The sequence below is a fragment of the Pelophylax lessonae genome (assembly GCF_965119305.1).
Source record: "Pelophylax lessonae genome assembly, chromosome: 11".
Classification (NCBI taxonomy): Eukaryota; Metazoa; Chordata; class Amphibia; order Anura; family Ranidae; genus Pelophylax; species Pelophylax lessonae.
In genome coordinates, this window is record NC_138778.1 from 19,601,963 (window position 1) to 19,620,397 (window position 18,435).

At 46.3% G+C, this 18,435-nt stretch overlaps 1 protein-coding gene across 1 annotated transcript in view; it reads left to right on the forward strand.

The window, feature by feature from the left end:
• SLC39A11 (solute carrier family 39 member 11) overlaps positions 1-18,435 on the forward strand; it is a 401,122-nt gene that overhangs the window by 366,807 nt on the left and 15,880 nt on the right. The window lies entirely within an intron of this gene.

The window sequence follows — 18,435 nt, forward strand, 5'->3', positions numbered from 1 at the left end:
ACTTTCACTTCCAATGAGTGTCTGGAACAGCCTTTCTGAACCTTTTCAACACAGAGGACCCCTTGAAATAACTTTCTAGTCTTAGGGAACCCCTGCTAAAAGTTACTATAGCTACAACTCATGATACATTAGTATGATGGTCATTGGGAATAATGCCCCTAACACTTGTGATCATCGGGAAGAATCCCTTACAGATAACTTAAAAGATCAATGGTGTCCGTGGAAACTTATCTGAGAGGCAGAAATTGTCCAGGGAACTTCTAGCAGCTTCTGGAAGAACCCTGGGGTTTGATGGAACCCTGGTTGAGAAACCCTGATCTGGAAGGTCCCCCAACATTTATATCCACACAGGTAGCACAGACACCATAATCCAGTCATGTGACTTTCTTACTGGTAAAATGAAGTCTTCACGACAGTCATAGAGGTCTTCTCTATTACATAGCAGTCTCTCTTGTAGCATATCTATTTTCCCTAATCATAGGTCAGTCTCTCCAAGTACATGGCAGTTTCACTGCTAACATTAAGCCTTCACCAATCAGATGACGGTCTTACTTGTAAAATGAAGTCTTTCCCGTTTACATGGCAGTCTCTCCAGTCACAACACAGTGTTTCTGGTCATATGGCAGTCTCCCTTGTTACTTAGAGGTCTTCCCTAGTTAACATTGCTGTTTCTTTCATAACATAATGTTCTTCCCCGATCACATGGCAGTCTTTGCAGTTACATGTCAGTATCTCCAGTTACATGATAGTTTGCCTGGTGACATGAAGCCTTCACTAATCACATGACGGTCTCCCAGGTAATGTGAAGTCTTCCACAGTCACATGGTGGTCTCCCTCGTAACATAAAGGGCCTTCCCTTTTTAACATAGCAGTCTCTCTTCTAACATAGCAATCTTCCCTAATCCCATGGCAGTTTCCCTGGTAACATGAAGCCTTCACCAGCCATATAGTCTTTCATATTACATCATAGTCTTTCTGGTCACATAGCAGTATCTTTAGTTACATTGTAGTCTTTCCAGTCATATGGCAGTCTCTCCAATCACACCACAATCTTTCTGATCACACGACGGTCTCCCTGGTAACATGAAGTCTTCCCCAGTCACATGGTGGTCTCCCTCGTAACATAGAGGTCTTCCCTTTTTAACATAGCAGTCTCTCTTGTAACATAGCAGTCTTCCCTAATCCCATGTCAGTCTCTCCAAGCACATGGCAGTTTCCCTGGTAACATGAAGCCTTCACCAGCCACATAGTCTTTCATATTACATCATAGTCTTTCTGGTCACATGGCAGTCTCTTCAGTTACATTGTAGTCTTTCCAGTCATATGGCAATCTCTCCAATCACACCACAATCTTTCTGATCCCATGTCAGTCTACCTGGTAACATGAAGTAGGCAGCCTTCACGTGACATCCTTCCCAGTAACAAGTCTTCACCAGTCAATTGGCAGTCTCCCTGGTAACATGAAGTCTTCTCTAGTCACATGGCAGTTTCTCCAGTCTCATGGCAGTCTCCCTGGTAACATGAAGCCTTCCCCAATCACATGATGGTCTTACTGGTAACATGAAATCTTCTCTAGTCACAAGGCAGTTTCTCCAGTCTCATGGCAGTTTCCCTGGTAACATGAAGTCTTCCCCACTCACATGATGGTCTTACTGGTAACATGAAGTCTTCCCTAGTCACATGGCAGTCTCTCAAGTCACAACACAGTGTTTCTGGTCACATGGCAGTCTCTGTAGCCTCATGGCAGTCTACCTCATAACTTGGAGGTCTTCCCTAGTTAACACTGCAGTCTCTCTTGTACCTTGATGTTCTTTCCTGATTGCCTGGCAGTCTTTGCGGTTGCATGTCCCTGGTAACATGAAGCCTTCCCCAGTCATAGGCATTCTCTCTAGTCACAGCACATTGTGTGTGATCACATGGCAGCCTCTCTTGTAACACAGAGGGCTTCCCTAGTCACATATCAGTCTCTCCAGTTACATGGCAGTTTCCCTGGTAAGATGAAGCCCTCACCATTCACATGAGAGTCTCCCTGGAAACATGAAGTCTTCCCCAGACGCATGGCAGTCCCCCCCCCCCCCCCCGTAGCATAGAGGTCTTCCCTAGTCACATGGCATTCTCTCCAGGTACATGGTAGTCTCCCCCGCAACATAGAGGTCTTCCCTATTAACATAGCAGTCTCCCTTTTACCAAAGCGGTCTTCCCTAATCAGGTCAGTCTCCCAGAGCACATTGCATTTTCCCTGGTAACACGAAGCCTTCACCAATCACATGACGGTCTTTCTGGTAACATGAAGCCTTCACCAATCACATGACGGACTTACTGGTAACATGAAGTCTTCACCAACCACATGGCAGTCTTTCCAGTCACAACACATTGTTATTGGTTATATAGCAGTCTCTGTAGCCCCATTGCAGTCTCCCTCGTAAGTTAAAAGGTCTTTCCTAGTAAACATTGAAGTCTCTCTTGTAGCATAACATTCTTCCCCGATCACATGGCAATCTTTGAGGTCACATGGCAGGCTTTCCAGTTACATGGCCGTCTCCCTGGTAACACGAAGCCTTCACCAATCACACGGCAGTCTCTCCAGTCACAACACCATGTTTCTGGTCACATGACAGTCTCTCCCGTAACTTAGAGGTCTTCCCTAGTTAACATTGCAGTCTCTCTTGTAACATAATGTTGTTTCTTGATCACATGGCAGAATCTTTGTGGTTGCATGTCCCTGGTAACATGAAGTCTTCCCCATTCACATGGCAGTCTCTCTAGTCACAATACATTGTGTATGGTCACATGGCAGCCTCTCTTGTAACATAGAGGTCTTCCCTAGTCACATGTCCATCTCTCCTGTTACATGGCACTGCATGGCAGTCTCCCTTGTAACATAGAGGTCTTCCCTATTACATAGCAGTCTTCCCTAGTCACGTGTCAGTCTCTCCAAGCACATTGCAGTTTCTCTGGTAACATGAAGCCTTCACTGATCACATGATGGTTTCCATGCTAACATGAAGTCTTTCCTAATCACATGGCAGTCTCTCCAGTCACAGCACAGTGTCTCTGGTCAGATGGCAGTCTCTCCAGTCACAGCACAGTGTCTCTGGTCACATGGCAGTCTCTCCAGTCACAGCACAGTGTCTCTGGTAAAATGGCAGTCTCTCCAGTCACAGCACATTGTCTCTGGTCACATGGCCATCTCTCCCGTCACAGCAAAGTGTCTCTGGCCACATGGCAGTCTCTCCAGTCACAACACAGTGTCTCTGGTCACATGGCAGTCTCTCCAGTCACAACACAGTCTCTCTGGTCAAATTGCAGTCTCTCCAGTCAGAGCACAGTGTCCCTGGTCACATGGCAGTCTCTCTAGTCACAGCACAGTGTCTCTGGTCACATGGCAGTCTCTCTGGTCACATTGCAGTCTCTCCAGTCAGAGAACAGTGTCTCTGGTCACATTGCAGTCTCTCCAGTCACAGCACAGTGTCTCTGGTCACATGTCAGTCTCTCTAGTCACAGCACAGTGTCTCTGGTCACATGGCAGTCTCTCTAGTCACAGCACAGTGTCTCTGGTCACATGGCAGTCTCTCTAGTCACAGCACAGTGTCTCTGGTCACATGGCAGTCTCTCCAGTCACAGCACAGTGTCTCTGGTCACATGGCAGTCTCTCCAGTCACAGCACAGTGTCTCTGGTCACATGTCAGTCTCTCTAGTCACAGCACAGTGTCTCTGGTCACATGGCAGTCTCTCTAGTCACAGCACAGTGTCTCTGGTCACATGGCAGTCTCTCCAGTCACAGCACAGTGTCTCTGGTCACATGGCAGTCTCTCCAGTCACAGTTTAGTGTCTTTGGTCACATAGCAGTTTCTTTAGCCTCATAGCAGTCTCCCCCATAACTTAGTCACATGGCAGATTCTCTGCTAGGATATCCTATTGTCCTTACATGTTCCTAGCACAGAATGGGAGAATGTGATTGGTTGATATCCACAGCACAAACACTGTTCATACAAGGGACCTCTCTCCGACTTTCTTCCCCTTAAATGATCTCCTTTCTCCTTGACATGTTACACGTTCTCTTCTCGTGTGTTAAATCGCTATTTCATTTATTCCTTTAAATAATTTCCCCCCCGATAAAAGATGAGCATAAAAGAGAATTTGTCATCAAAAATCGCGTTTAATCCCACGGCCGTTCCTTCGCGGCTCGGCGTAAAACGGAATGTGGATGTGGTCTCTGCGCTGATAGAAATTAGCATTCGTTTCCTCGCAGAGTTTCCATACGCTCCTCATGAAGCCGTGTCTGGCCTGATTGTACATTCTCTTTGGAGTGTCACTCGGGGGGCCGCGGTGCCGTTCAGAGGAGAGCTGTCTGTACCGCTGGCCTGTAAATTGGTTCAACAGAAGGATATCTTCCGCCGCTACTCAGAACATTCGACTTCCAAAGGATTCGGATCTAAAGATCGCCCATACACGGGGCAAATGTTGGAAGACATGACACTAAAAAATAAAAATAGAACATAATTAGTACGTGAACATTTTGTATCCATGTGCAGCCATACATTGGGGGGGGGATATCATCTGCTGAATGCCTAAAGTAAACCTCACATCAGATATATTTTCATGTTGGGTGCGGCATGCTGAATAATGTGTCAGAAGATCCCCCTTCCCTCTCACAGAGATCACTCCTCCTGACAATGCCTTTATCTGATCTCCTCTCCAGAAGGACGGCACCATCTTTGTTTGGACATCATCCAGGGTCATCATCTACTTCCCAGGCTGAGATGGAGGCTCAGAGATGATACAGTCATGTAAATCCTGGTGCATGTGCAGATCCTGGGTGTGTAGCTGCAGCTTCTCACCTTGTGACCCGCTACAATGTACAGTCTGAACACTGGGAGAGGGGAGACTGAGGATATTCTTCCTCCTGCCTCCTACAAAGTTACAGTGTGCAGTCTGATTACTGGGGGAGGGGAGACTGAGGAAATGCTTCCTCTTCCTTCTACAAAGTTACAATGCAGTCTGATCATTGGGGGAGGGGGGACTGAGGAAATGCTTCCTCCTCCTTCTACAAAGTTACATTGTACAGTCTGATCACTGGGGGAGGGGAGACTAAGGAAATGCTGCTTCCTCCTCCTTCTACAAAGTTACATTGTACAGTCTGATCACTGGGGGAGGGGAGGCTGAGGCAATGCTTCCTCCTTCTACAAAGTTACAATGTACAGTCTGATCACTGGGGGAGGGGAGACTGAGGAAATGCTTCCTCCTCCTTCTACAAAGTTACAATGTACACTCTCTAATCACTGGGGGAGGGGGGGCTGAGGCAATGCTTCCTCCTTCTACAAAGTTACAATATACAGTCTGATCACTGGGGGAGGGGAGACTGAGAAAATGTTTCCTCCTCCTTCTACAAAGTTACAATGTACAGTCTGATAACTGGGGGGAGGGGAGACTGAGGAAATGCCTCCTCCTCCTCCTACAAAGTTACAATGTACAGTCTGATCACTGGGGGAGGGGAGACTGAGGAAATGCTTCCTTTTGTCTGCAGCAGACTGATGACATCATCTCAGGCAAGGCAGAAATTTCCCTGACTGGTGCCAAACGTGGGCGCTTTGTCCTGTTGCATTCATTTCAATGGGCGCAAGAAATCGCTGACTTTTCCTAAAAGGCGTTGCACCGACCGGCATAGGGCCGCGGCACCATAGGGTTTGGCTGTGTCTGCAGATGTGTTGGGTCGCATTAACATTTAGCAGCACTGCCGTGCGCCTGCTGCAGGACAACGCGTTTTTGTGCACCTTCCCATCACCCACAAAGTGTGAATATTGATAATGACTACAATTAAAAAAAAATAAAAATAAAAGAGACTTGGCATTCTGCGTTACCGCACAATCCCAACCAATGTGCTTGGTGTTGCCGCATTGTACATGTAGGGATCAATATCCAAACTAAATAACGAATGAATAGACCAATCAGATGTCTAATTCCAAATAAATGTCTCATTCATTGCTGAATACAACAAATCAGTATTTGGTCTTCCTCTCTTGGCCCCCCCCGGGGGCCCCCCCTTTAGTGCAGAGCCGCGGTCGGCGATGAGCGGTCACCTGTCTGCGTAGGTTTGTTGGTGAACGCCGTGTACCGGAGTTCCCTCCGCAGAACAGGTGGGATGCGTGGAGCAGCTGGACCCCGATTGGGTTACATTTTCTCCGGCAGAATACGGTGACATCACAGCTCACCGTCCATATGTTCACATTAACTCCTCAACACCGCCATCGCATGAAAATCTATGGATTCTACCACACTACTCTGTAAACCGACGCTCGCCGCGGATCCAGATATACGCTTATTTGTGGTATTGGCTCATATATCGAATTTTATTTTATATTGTTTACACAGGCAGGGCTCCAAACACCAAACATTTCCTGCTGGAGAAACCGCAGAGCAAGAAAAGAAAAATCATATTTATCAATATTCATACTGAGATATGAATATGGAATATCTCCTCCATTTATTTTATAATTTTTACTTTCACACAGGCGATCCGATCCGCCTGTCAGTTTTTCAGGCGGATCTAATCGGATGCTCCATGCATCTCTATGGGGCAGCGGATGTCAACGGTGACACCCACTGCTCTCCGATCCGATCCTGTCCGTGAAATCCGGACAGATGGAAAACCTATTTTCCATCTGTCTGGTGGATTGGATCGGATGAGAATGGACAGGCGGTCCATTATCATCCGATCTTCCCATAGAGGACACCGGGAATCTGACAGCTCCGTCTCTGCACACAGAGTGGAGACAGAGCTGTCATCTGCCTGCTCAGCGGGGATCGGCGGATCGATTCCCCGCTGAGCAGAACGGACTCCGTTGGGCGGTGCGCCCGTGTGAAAGGAGCCTAAGACCCGGTTCACCATGCGGGCGACTCAAAGTCGCCCCGAGTTTGAAGCCGCCCGTGCAGCACGACTTTAATCGCGGCTTGCAAACGACTTCTCTTATAGAAGTCAATGCAAGTCGCTCCGACTTCGCCCCAAAGTAGTGCAGGAACCTTTTTCTAAGTCGGAGCGACTTGGGTCACTCTGATTAGAACGGTTTCATTGCACAGAATAGAGCGCGACTTGTACAGGCGACCAAGTCGTCTGACAAGTCGTGGCAATGTGAATCGGCTCTTAACCACTTGCCGACTGCTCACAGTATATTTACTGCGACAGTCAGCCCCTCACAGGCAGAGCGACGTAGGTCTACGTCGCTAGCCTGTGAGGCTCTGAGGAGCGGGCGCGCGCCCCTGGAGGCGCGCTCCCGCGTTGTCACGGACCCCCTCCCCCGCGCGTGTGACCGGCGGACCCGATGTCCGCCGGTCACTCGGCGATCGTCGGGGGAGAGGGAGAAAGTCAGGTGGCTTGTGTAGACAAGCCGCCTGTCATTCTCCCTGGTGTAGAAACACTGATCATACGGTTCTACTATGTAGGACCGTTGATCATTGTTCCTACACTTCAAGCCACAGCCAATCACAGTAAGAATCACGCCCCTAGGGACACACACAGCCCCTCCCTCTCAAATAAAGTTAACCCCTTCACTGCCAGTGTATTTTTACAGTAACAGTGCATATGTATAGCACTGATTATTGTAGAAATGTCACTGGTAACCCCCAAAAGTGTCAAAAATGTCAGTCAAGGGTCCGATCTGTCCGCCACAATGTCGCAGTACCGCAAAAAAAATCGCAGATCACCGCCATTACGCGTTAAAAAAAAAACAACAAAAATGACAAAAATCTTTCCCTTTGTTAGTAAACACGATAACTTTTGCGCAAACCAATCAAAATACGCTTTTTGCGATTTTTTTTTTACCAAATATATGTAGCATAAAACAAATTGGCCGAAAATGTTAAAAAAATTTTGATTTTTACATTTTTTTGGGGAATTTCATATAAAAAAATGTGAAAAATATTGTTATTTTTGCAAAATTAACGCTCTTTTTTTGTTTATAGCGCATGATCAAAAAATCGCACAGGTGATCAAATACCACCAAAAGAAAGCTCTGTTTGTGGGAAAAAAAGGACGTCAAATTAGTTTAGGTACAGCGTCGCACGACCGCGCAATTGTCCGTTAAATCCACGCAGTGCCGAATTGCAAAATACCCCCTGGTCTTTTAGCAGCAAAATCCTCCGGGGCTTAAGTGGTTAAAAAGTCTCAGGTGTTAATGGGGAGCAGGTGTGTTACATTTGGTTTTATTACTCTCACTCTCTCATACTGGTCCCCGGAAGCTCAACATGGCACATGAAAAGATATAATAAAATATTTACAAAAATGTGAGGGGTGTACTCACTTTTGTGAGATACTGTATATTTTTATGACTATTACAAAAAAATATTTTGATGTATGTTGAGGGAGGGGGGAGTTAAAATAAAATGATAATCAGTATCTCACAAAAGTGAGTACACCCCTCACATTTTTGTAAATATTTTATTCTATCCTTTTATATGACAACACTGAAGAAATTACACTTTGCTACAATGTAAAGTAGTGAGTGTACAGCTTGTATAACAGTGTAAATTTGCTGTCCCCTCAAAATAACTCAACACACAGCCATTAATGTCTAAACCGCTGGCAACAAAAGTGAGTACACCCCTAAGTGACAATGTCCAAATTGGGCCCAATTAGCCATTTTCCCTCCCCGGTGTCATGTGACTCGTTAGTGTTACAAGGTCTCAGGTGTGAATGGGGAGCAGGTGTGTTAAATTTGGTGTTATCGCTCTCACTCTCTCATACTGGTCAGTGGAAGTTCCACATGGCACCTCATGGCAAAGAACTCTCTGAGGATCTGAAAAAAAATAATCATTGCTCTACACAAAGATGGCCTAGGCTATAAGATGATTGCCAAGACCCTGAAACTGAGCTGCTGCAAGGCCCAAGACCATACAGCAGTTTACCAGGACGGGTTCCACTTAGAACAGGCCTCGCCATGGTCGACCAAAAAAGTTGAGTGCACGTGCTCAGCGTCATATGCAGAGGTTGTCTTTGGGAAATTGATGTATGAGTGCTGTCAGCATTGCTGCAGAGGTTGAAGGGGTGGGGGGGGTCAGTCTGTCAGTGCTCAGACCATACGCCGCACACTGCATATAATTGGTCTGCATGGCTGTCGTCCCAGAAGGAAGCCTCTTCTAAAGATGATGCACAAGAAACAGTTTACTGAAGACAAGCAGACTAAGGACATAGATTACTGGAACCATGTCCTGTGGTCTGATGAGACCAAGATAAACTTATTTGGTTCAGATGGTGTCAAGTGTGTGTGGCGGCAACCAGGTGAGGAGTACAAAGACAAGTGTGTCTTGCCTACAGTCAAGCATGGTGGTGGGAGTGTCATGGTCTGAGGCTGCATGAGTGCTGCCGGCACTGGGGAGCTACAGTTCATTGAGGGAACCATGAATGCCAACATGTACTGTGACATACTGAAGCAGAGCATGATCCCCTCCCTTCAGGGACTGGGTCACAGGACAGTATTCCAACATGATTAACGACCCAAAATACACCTCCAAGATGACCACTGCCTTTCTAAAGAAGCTGAGGGTAAAGGTGATGGACTGGCCAAGCATCTCTACAGACCTAAACCCTATTGAGCATCTGTGGGGCATCCTCAAACAGAAGTTGGAGGAGCGCAAGGTCTCTAACATCCACCAGCTCATGGAGGAGTGGAAGAGGACTCCAGTGGCAACCTGTGAAGCTCTGGTGAACTCCATGCCCAAGAGGGTTAAGGCAGTGCTGGAAAATAATGGCGGCCACACAAAATATTGACACTTTGGGCCTAATTTGGACATTTTCACTTAGGGGTGTACTCACTTTTGTTGCCAGCGGTTTAGACATTATTGGCTGTGTGTTGTTATTTTGAGGGGACAGCAAATTTACACGCTGTACACTCACTACTTTACATTGTAGCAAAGTGTCATTTCTTCAGTGTTGTCACATGAAAAGATAGAATAAAATATTTACAAAAATGAGAGATACTGTATAATATCTGCCCTAAGTTCCAGATATGCTAGGTACACCACTACTCTACTTAAAAAGCAAAGAATTGCAGCGGCCGGACGCACACTGGAAGATTTTGGCCACGCTGAGAAACATTCTTTCCTGTAACAGGATTGCTGTGTATTGATTTGCTGTCACATTAAGGATCTGTGAGGCTAAACAGTGAAAACTCCAGCAGTCTTTGGAACGTGAGCTTGAAAAGATTTAGGATTCTGTACAATATCGGAATGTCGGCATACTTTACATTCATGCATGCATGGAGTAGAACGCATGTTATGAATACGGGGGTTGGTGGTGAATCATGAGCCATATACCTTTCTGCAGTACAGAAAAATACCAGAGTTACAATTGCTGCTGTACTCTGTGAGATCCTCAGCAGTAAACTGAGCTGTTCTTTGCTCATCCATCTCTATGCAGCATCGCCCCATCTGCTCCATTCCCTTCTCTTCCACCCTTGCAGAGATGCTCATAAACCTATGATGGGAGATCTGTGTACCTCTGCTGCCACCAAGTGTTAGAATCTGAGAACTGCAGGCCTCCCTTCTGCACCAGTATCTCCAATTGGTGGTAAAGCTTGTTGCTTTATCCCATGTGGAAAGCAGGGTTGCCATCCGATTGTTTTTTTTTTTTTTTTTTATGGTCCTCAAAATTACGGATTTCTAAAAATGTTAGACACATTACTGTAAGTTTTCCAGCATGGCTGTACTCACTATGCTATAGTTTATCATGCTGCTGTTTGTAATAGTTCTATAATTATACAAAAAGTATGAAGTTAGACTGAATGGGGCTGAAGGTGACAGGCTCTCTTGAATGTCCACCCTCTAACCAGCATATACTCTGCCCTGGCCACTGTGGTATCATGTGAGAGGGGGGTGCGCCACAAGGAGGTTGGGGCGGGTGGAGGGGATTAGTGTCGGAAGGGGGAATTAGGGGGCTGCAGGGGGTACATATTGTTCTAGGAGGGGACATGTGCACAAGTAGGGGAAATTAAGGAGTTGAAGACTTGTACTTGGAGGGGTGAATGTTTTTTTTTGGGGGGGGGGGATTTTAGCAGGGGGCGGATTTGTACTGGCAAGAGGGGGAATTTATGCTTAGAGGGTAAGCATGCAGATTAGTGTTCAGTATTTTTGTAGGGGGATTTTTACTGAGACCTAATGCCCGTACATCTTGGAGGGGGGGGGGGGTCATTTTGGCATGTTGCCCTTGGTTCTAGATGATCCTGTCCATGGCACTGCCTGCACTGGAGAGGTACACTTTGTAACCTCCTTTGTGGAGAGTGTTGGAGCTTACACCTTCCTGACCCACTGCATCATGGAAGGAAGTCAGGTGGCCTCTTATACTTAGACTAGGCATTTTCTGAGGGATCTATTGAAGTAGTGGAGGAGTGCTGCAACAGTGCGAGGGGGAGGGGGTGCTTTCAAGTGACTAATACTTTGCCCCAAATAGACAAAGCGACAGGGTCTCTTTAAAAGACATCACCAAATACATAGACTCTGCAGGGCCCCCGGCCCCATCAGTTCAGCAGGGGGGGCTCAGAGGAGAGAGGACTCTAAATATCTTTGGGTGCATGCACAATACTCCCATAAGATGTAGCCCCCAGCTTTTAAATAAAAGTTCCCCCGGTCCCCATCAGTTCAGCAGCAGAGGGCAAGGACCGAAGGGGACTATTTTCTCAGATTTGGGAGCAGGTGAAGCAGTCCTCCATTCCTCCTCCATGCCGTGGCTCCCGACAATTTGATTTGTGGGGCACCCCAATTTGCTGAAGGTGTCCCTGCCATACACTCATGATGGCAAGCAGTATAAAATTTGGAGTAAATGGCTCTATAATATTTGGCTGTATTTGCACTACAGTATACATCGGCAGTCGTTGTGCATCTCCACTGGTGGCATCCACAGCAGTTCCCGGGCTCACCTGTTTCTGTAGGAAGCCCAGCATCAAACATCCCCTGGGACTGATGAATCCAGAAGCAACATGTATAGTATTGTGACACTTCCAGGTTCACAGCTATCAGCTAGTGTAGCCAAGCATGTAGCTAATCAAGGAGACATTATGGGTCTGATAGAGTCCTGATGTCTCCCATAAAGAGGTGTAGCTTGATGCTTGTGGTCCCCAAAGCAGAAGTTGACCTGCCACTTGTATGTAAAAGCAGAAACACAGAGGGCCCGGCCTAGCCCTGCCCTGCCAGGGGTGGGGGAACCTCTGACTTCCAGATTCACATATAATCCCACCGCTTTCACCCGGCAGCTCAGAACATGGCCTACTTGGCCCCACCTTGTGTGCATGAGCACGTTTCAGCAAGGCTCAGCAGGGTGGGCAGGGAGGGGTTGTTTGTACTGGTCTGGGTGAGGGGGTGAGCAGAGAGTGCGCCGCTGGGAGAAAAGGGCTTGCCCCGTCACCTTGTGTAGGTGAAATCAGAGACTAAATTACCTTGGCAGGGTGATGCGGCAAGTGCTTTTCCCCCAGCAACGCAGTGTACAATGGGAGTAGGCATCCTTTGGAAGGTGGAGATGTATCTGTACATGAAACAGACCACGGATCACCAGGTTTCAGCACCCCTCCCCCTTTTTTTTTTTATTATGTTGCATTAATTAGCAAGGCCTAACTAAATTGTAAGGAAAGTTTAAAAAATATCATAAAACAAATGTCACTCTAAAAATATAAATCCTACATTAAAATTATTCTGCGCCAGTAGGGCAATGGACGGTGTGTGGGCAGTCCTCAGTAGAGCAGTGGATGGTGTTAGTAGACCAGTGGATGTCAGTAGGGCAGTGGACGGTGTCAGTAGAGAGCAGTGGACGGTGTCAGTAGAGAGCAGTGGACGGTGTCAGTAGAGAGCAGTGGACGGTGTCAGTAGAGAGCAGTGGATGGTGTCAGTAGGGCATTGGAATGGTGTCAGTAGAGCAGTGGATGGTGTTAGCAGGGCAGTGGACGGTGTCAGTAGAGAGCAGTGGACGGTGTCAGTAGAGAGCAGTGGACGGTGTCAGAAGAGAGCAGTGAATGGTGTCAGTAGAGCAGTGGACGGTGTCAGAAGAGAGCAGTGGACGGTGTCAGTAGAGCAGTGAACGGTGTCAGTAGAGCAGTGGACGGTGTCAGTAGGGCATTGGAATGGTGTCAGTAGAGCAGTGGATGGTGTCAGTAGGGCACTGGACGGTGTTAGCAGGGCAGTGGACGGTGTCAGTAGAGAGCAGTGGACGGTGTCAGTAGAGAGCAGTGGACGGTGTCAGTAGAGCAGTGAACGGTGTCAGTAGAGCAGTGGACGGTGTCAGTAGAGCAGTGGACGGTGTCAGTAGGGCATTGGAATGGTGTCAGTAGAGCAGTGGATGGTGTCAGTAGGGCACTGGACGGTGTTAGCAGAGCAGTGGACGGTGTCAGTAGGGCAGAGGACGGTGTCAGTAGAGCAGTGGACGGTGTCAGTAGGGCATTGGAACGGTGTCAGTAGGGCAGTGGACGGTGTCAGTAGGGCAGTGGACGGTGTCAGTAGGGCAGTGGACGGTGTCAGTAGGGCAGTGGACGGTGTCAGAGCAGTTGACGGTGTGAGTAGGGCAGGGGACGTTGTGAGTAGGGCAGTGGACGGTGTGAGTAGAGCAGTGGACGGTGTGAGTAGGGCAGTGGACGGTGTGAGTAGGGCAGTGGACGGTGTGAGTAGGGCAGTGGACGGTGTGAGTAGGGCAGTGGACGGTGTGAGTAGAGCAGTGGACGGTGTGAGTAGGGCAGTGGACGGTGTGAGTAGGGCAGTGGACGGTGTGAGTAGGGCAGTGGACGGTGTGAGTAGGGCAGTGGACGGTGTGAGTAGAGCAGTGGACGGTGTGAGTAGAGCAGTGGACGGTGTGAGTAGAGCAGTGGACGGTGTGAGTAGAGCAGTGGACGGTGTGAGTAGGGCAGTGGACGGTGTCAGTAGGGCAGTGGACGGTGTCAGTAGGGCAATGGACTGTGTGTGGACAGTGTCAGTAGCGCAAAGGACGGTGTCAGTAGTTGTGTTTTTTATTTATTTATTTATTTTAGCAGCCCTGTTGGGGGGCTTTGGTGAAATACCAGGGGTCTAAACCCCTGACCTCTGATGTTTCACTTTTGAGACAGAGAAAGGAGATTGAGGATACGGTCCCCAATCTCTATTGTTACAGCCTCAGCTGCACAGAATGAATGGACATAACTCTGTACAGATGCTTCCTGTTCATTCACAAACAGAATCATAGTAAACACTATTTACTATGCTTCAGTTATGAATAAACACAATTGGTGAATGGTACTGATCACTCACTGTGTTGTTCATTTAGTTAAAGGAAAGGGGCTGGTAAATTACATATGTATTGCCACCCCCCCCCCCCCCCCCCGACGCCTGAAGTTAGTATTGAGAAAGAGACATTGCTCTTTATCTTTGATTGTAAGCTCTAAAGATCAGGACTCTCCGAGTCCTACTGTATTGTATTGTAATTGTACTGTCTTCTCTTATGTTGTAAAGTGCTGTGTAAATTATCGGCTCTATATAAATCCTGTATAATAATAATAATTTACTTTATCCCCTTTTTGTAATGTTAACGTTGCACTGCACTTCCCTCCTCCAGCCAGTAGGGGGAGAATAAACCCATAGACCTCAATTCAGAGCACCTGTGAGGTGTAGTCCGCGGGCCACAGCCATGTATTGGTACAGCTGACTCTCTGAACTACAGGCCCTAATAGACTCTATGTAAGCAGGAGCCTCAGGGGGATTTTATTCATTTGCCTGGGAAAAGCCCATTCTCCTGGCAGCACAGGAGTCCATGTACTTAGCCCTAAAGAGCCTGAGGTCACCAGGTATATAGCAGCCCTGTTGACTTTGTGGGATTGCAGTCGAGAGACTGGAGCGGTCATGAGATTCCTCACTTAAGCCTTTTGAGTTGCAGTTGCAGAAGAACAGGACATTATATAACTCAAAACCAACTATAAAGCACCCCTGTACACACCCCACCCCAATGTAAGGGCAAATACATCATGTATCGAAGCATAAATTGCACCACATATGTGACAAGGCAATAATTCTAGGGCCATAATCCATGGTTAACGTTAAACTGATAAATACTTTTAAAGCATCACCTATGGACGATTTTGGGTACCATCATTTTTTTGTGGTTTTACAAGCATTTTAATGGCTTGATATGTTTGGTATCTACTTACTCAACGGAAACCCACCCTTTATATTTTACCAAAACCATTGGGTATAGTATTGTGTTTGCATGAAAATTTGTTTAGGTGCATTTTTTCATCTAAATGTGTATGATGAATAGCGGCACAAATCTCTTGCAACTTAAATATTTGCAACTACCACCTTTTTATTCTTCAGGGTCTCTGCTTTCAGAAAATATATAGTGTTTGGGAGTTTATCCAGTCCTATTTAACCAGGCTGGCAGGACTTTCGTTGTTCAGGTGGACCGCAAATGACGTCCTCCCACAACGGGCCACACTGCAGCGCAATCTGTCACCGGCTGTGTCTGCCAAACAATGACTGATCCCTGTACTGGTCCGCTGCAGGTACCATGTGACCACTGTGACCAATCACAGCAGATGACATGGCAATTGTAATGAATGGATAACTGCCTTTCATGCAGGGCCGGTGCTAGACTATTTTGCGCCCTAGGCAAGACCAGCTAATTGCGCCGCCCCAAAAAAAAAAAAAACTGTATATATTGCCCCCTTTCCTACACATAATGCCCCCCTTTAAACCTACACTCCCCTTCCTGTATACACTGCCCTCTTGAATCCTACACCCCTCTTCCTGTACACACTGCCCTCCTTTAAACCCACATCTCCCTTCCTGCAAACACTGCCCTCCTTTAATGCTACACCCACTTCCTGCCCACGCTACACCCCTTTTAACCCTACACCCCCCCTTCCTATACACACTGCCCCCCTTTAAACCTACACCCCCCTTCCTGTACACACTGCCCCCCTCTCTAGAGGTGACATCCACCGGGGATAAGGAGGTGACAGGAGAAAAATGTGGCACTGGCCATGGCTGCGCCCTCGGTGGCAGTACGCCCTAGGCGGCTGCCTAGTTCGCCTAGTGGTAGCACCGGCCCTGCTTTCATGCCATCAATTGTGTACATTTGTGTTGCTAGCTGTGATTGGTCACAGTGATGGCCAATCATGTGATTAGCAGTGGCCAAGCATAACTAATCACAACGAAATACACTGAATGAGACAGTTTCATTCAGTAAAAATGGTTGCTTATACCAATGAAATTCACTGGTATGAGCAATCGTGTAAAAAAAATATAAAAAATCCTAGTCACTTCCCCCAGAGTAGTACATTGTTATTATGCTCTGGTCACAGTATTAAAAAAATAAATAAATAAATTGTAAAAAAGAAAAAAAATCTAATAAAAAAAAATAAATAATAAAAATATATTTATATATATATATATATATGTGTGTGTAATATATATATATTTTTTTATTTAAAATACTGTTGCTAGTCAGTATCCTTGATCACTGCCACACCTGTTACATGATGATGCTGTACTGCACTGGTGACAGTATGTAAAAAAATTAAATAAAAAAAAAATATACATTTTTTATTTTTATATTCATTTTCATTTTCGCAAAAATTGTTACAAAAAATGACAACTTAAAAAAACTCACAATGCCTCTTACTAAATACCTTGGACTGTCTACTTTCCAAAAAGGGGTCGTTTGGTAGGTATTTGTACTGTCCTGGCGCTTTTGGGCCTCAAGAAATAAGATCAGTACATCAGGATTGATAAATTATAAGATCTATATACCATAGTGTGTGGACTCTAGAACTTTCCTACAGACTAAACAGTATACACCAGTTAGGGTTATTTTCACCAAAGAAATATAGCGGAGTACATTTAGGCCTAAATTCATTAACCACTTAAGCCCCGGAAGATTTTACCCCCTTCCTGACCAGGGGGTTTTTTGCGACTTTTTACTGCGTGATTTTAACGGACAATTGCGCGGTCGTGCGACGCTGTACCTAAACGAATTTCACGTCCTTTTTTTCCCACAAACATAGCTTTCTTTTGGTGGTATTTGATCACCTGTGCGATTTTTTGATCATGCGCTATAAACAAAAAAAGAGCGTAAATTTTGCAAAAATAACAATATTTTTCACTTTTTTTTATATGAAATTCCCCCCCAAAAAAATGTAAAAATCAAGATTTTTTAACATTTTCGGCCAATTTGTTTTATGCTACATATGTTTGGTAAAAAAAAATAGCAAAAAGCGTATTTTGATTGGTTTGCGCAAAAGTTATCGCGTTTACTAACAAAGGGAAAGATTTTGTCATTTTTGGTGTTTTTTTTTTTTAACTAGTAATGGCGGCGATCTGCGATTTTTTTTTTTGCGGTACTGCGACATTGCAGCGGACAGATCGGACCCTTGACTGACATTTTTGACACTTTTGGGGGTACCAGTGACATTACTGCAGTAATCAGTGCTATACATATGCACTGTTACTGTAAAAATGACACTGGCAGGGAAGGGGTTAACTGTATTGGAGAGGGTGGGGTTAAGTGTGTCCTAGGGGCGTGATTCTAACTGTGATTGGACAGGTCTCCTATTGTAAAAACAGAGATCAACGGTTCTACATAGTAGAACCGTCTGATCTCCACTTTTACACAGGGAGAATGACAGGCGGCTTGTTTACATAAGCCGCTCCGCCTTTCTCCCGCTCTACCGACGATCGTAGTGTGACCGGCGGACATCGGGTCCGCCGGTCACACGCCCGCACTCCTCCGTGAACGAGCCGAGGCGAGCGCTCGCCTCAGTGCTCGCCCGCTATTGGCTCAAAACCCGGTGACAGGCGAGCGACGTAGACCTACGTCACTCTGCCTGGCTGGGGCTGACTGCCGCAGTAAATATACTGTGCGCAGTCGGCAACCGGTTAAGAAAGATTATTTATTTGCAAAATTGTATAACAGAAACAATTTTTTCAAAATTTTCTCTATTTTTTTTTTTTATTTAGCAAAAATGATTAAAAATCCAGTGGTGATTAAGAGCCGGTTTACACTACTCCGACTTGTCAGGCGACTTAGTCGCCTGACAAGTAGCGCTCCATGCTGTGCAATGGAACTGTTCTAATCAGAGGGACTCAAGTCGCTCCGACTTAGAAAAAGGTTCCTGCACTATTTTTGGGCAAAGTCGGAGCGACTTGCATTGACTTCTATTATGAGAAGTCGTTTGCAAGCCGCGATGAAGTCGTGCTGCACGGGCGACTTCAAAGTCGCCCAAAGTCGGGGCGACTTTGAGTCGGATTAGTGTGAACTGGCTCTAAATGCCACCAAAGAAATGTTTAGTGCTAATAAAAAAATGTCATATGGGTTCAGTTTTGTATGACTGCGCTATTGTCATTCAAAGTGCTACAGCGCTGAAAGCTGAAAACTGGCTTGGGCAGGAAGGGGGTAAAAGTGCCCGGTGTTGAAGTGGTTAACGTGATTTTCTAGCT